The following is a 2,508-nucleotide window of genomic DNA, read 5'->3' on the forward strand; positions in this document are numbered from 1 at the left end:
CCCTTCGCGCTGCGGCCGCCCGGTCCTTAGACAGCGAGGTCCCCCTGCGTGCCTGCGGGAGGCCCGGGCCCGCACCCCTGCACCTCTTGGTTGCAGCCGAGCCTTTTCGTAGGCCCCGAGGGACGCCCCCGAGGGTTCCTTGGGGTGACTGCTGCCGCAGCGTCACCAGCAGACCGATTGGTGACCCTGGTTAGTGGTAAATTGAACACTGAGGTATGGATGCGATTTCCTGGGGTGTCTGCGGTGGAAAGCAGAACTTGAATTAGTCCTTTGAAATTGCATTCACCGATTTGTTTTCAAGAAAGGTGGCCCCTGTAGACCTTTGTATTGTATTACTCCTCCTAATATATTTTGTGTGATCGATTTTTCTTTAATTTTATTTTTGTTCGGTGATATTTGTTTTTAAACATCCACTAGCATTAGTGTTTTGAGAGGCAGTGCAGTATGTAGCAGAAACAGCTGCTATATAACAAGAGGTGATTTTTAGAGTTCTTCAAGATGGAAGGCCATCCGTCAAGTCCTCATGGCTCCATCCTCAAAATCTAAAGTGATTAACTGTCTTTATCTTTATCCTTTATGTTTTAATTGGAGATCTTAAGTATATACGTCTGGAGTATCTTAAAGCAAATCCCTCAGGTAGATTCTTAAGTATATACTGTATCTGTGATACCTAGAAGATGTAAGGACTCCTTTTTAAAAAATATATACATATATGCCATAATAGAATTGTCACACAGAACCAAAATTAACATTAATTCCTTGACACCATCCAGTAGACTAGTAGACTCAGTCTGTTAGAATAGCCACTGATATATTCTAATGTCTTACTGAATCATGTTCAATTTTCCCCAATTGTCTTTTTAAATTATTTTAAAATAATTTCACATTTACAGAAAAGAATAATTTAAAGTACTCTACGTCCCCCCCCCCCAGATTAGCCAGTTTATATTTGTTCATGCTTTATTCTGTTTATACATGTGCATACACATGCTATCTAGAAGCTATTTTGACTTTCAAAATACTTTTTTTTTCTAAACTATTTGAGAATGGGTTGGGTATGTCATGCATTCATGTATTTGTCTCTATAATAATCAATATAATGTGTATTTCCTTAGAGCAATGATGCTTTTTTATAATCAAGTACAATTGTCAAATTTGGAAAATGTAGCATTGGCACATCACTTTTATCTATGTTGTAGTTTATATTCTAATTTTGCCAGTTGTCAGAATAATGCTTTTTGGAGGTGGGTACCAGGGATTGAATCAGGGGCACTGGACCACTGATCCACATTTCCATTCCTATTTTATTTATATATATATATATATATTATTGGTTGGTCAGAACATTACATAGCTCTTGAACAGCATGGTACTGGTACCATAACCTATTTTATATTTTTATTTAGGAACAAGGGCTCACTGAGTTGCCTAGCTGCCTCCCTTTTGCTGAGGTTGGCTTTGAACTCTCAATCCTCCTGCCTTGCTTGGCCTCCTGAACTGCTGGGATTATAGGCATGTGCCATTGCGCATGCCTGTCTCAGAATGGTGTTCTTTTTTTTAAATATTTTTAGCTGTATATGGACACAATATCTTTATTTTATTTATTTATTTTACGTGGTGCTGAGAATCGAACCCAGTGCCTCGAACATTCTAGGCAAGCACTCTACCACTGAACCACAACTTCAGCCGCCCAGAATAATGTTCTTTTTTTTCAGAATAATGTTCTTTATAGCGTATTTTCTTTTCTGTTACAGGATGCAGTACAGAGTATTATTCCATTTACTTACCTTGTATAGTTAATCATGTTTAATTTAATTTTTTTTGTAGTTGTAGATGGATAGAATGCCTGTATTTTATTTGTTTATTTTTATATGGTGCTGAGGATCAAACCCAGTGCCTCACGCATGCTAGGCAAGTGCTCCGCCACTGAGCTACAGTCCCAGTCCCAATCATGTTTAATTTGAGACAACTCCTGAACCTTTGTTTCTCATGACACTGACATTTTTAAGAAATTATAACCCATTATTTGGTGTCATTTTTCTGAATTTTTTTTTAATGAATAGACTTAGATTAGCATTTTGAGGTTGGAATACTATATAAGCAAATATGTCGTTTTTCAGATGATAACATCTAGAAGAGCATCATGTCTACCCCTTATATGGTTAAGATGTTATCCCTTTTCTCCATTGTACTGCTAGTTTTTCTTTTCAAATTAATAAGTAATTTGTAGGGAGATACTTGCAGACTATGTAAATATCCTGTTCCTTATCAGATTACTGACTTCTACTCTGCTTGATTTAGCATCTGTGTTGATAAATGTGGCCTGAGAATCAGTTTTCCTATAATGTTTGCAAAATGGTAACTTTCCACATCTGCCACTTTTATCAGTATAATCATTAGTAAACTATAACATGTTGAGCACTTATTGCTCACTATCCCAGATGTGTTCCTTCAAACACATTCCTTTTTTCTTTCTTTTCTTTTTTTTTTTTTTAATGGGGTAGAGGT

At 37.0% G+C, this 2,508-nt stretch overlaps 1 protein-coding gene across 8 annotated transcripts in view; it reads left to right on the forward strand.

Moving 5' to 3' along the window:
• Positions 1–548: 548 nt before the first annotated feature.
• The window catches only part of Cplane1 (ciliogenesis and planar polarity effector complex subunit 1), a 150,240-nt gene continuing 148,280 nt past the window's right edge, over positions 549–2,508 (forward strand). For 4 of the 8 annotated variants that reach the window (XR_007347469.1, XR_007347470.1, XM_048802882.1 and 1 more), the window contains exon 1: positions 549–636. The gene's annotated coding sequence lies outside the window, so the exon portion shown is untranslated. The remainder of the gene's footprint in view (positions 637–2,508) is intronic. The other 4 variants (XM_048802883.1, XM_048802884.1, XM_048802886.1 and 1 more) reach the window with 2 other exon arrangements.

The sequence above is a fragment of the Marmota marmota genome, unplaced genomic scaffold, assembly GCF_001458135.2.
Source record: "Marmota marmota marmota unplaced genomic scaffold, marMar, whole genome shotgun sequence".
Taxonomy (NCBI): Eukaryota; Metazoa; Chordata; class Mammalia; order Rodentia; family Sciuridae; genus Marmota; species Marmota marmota.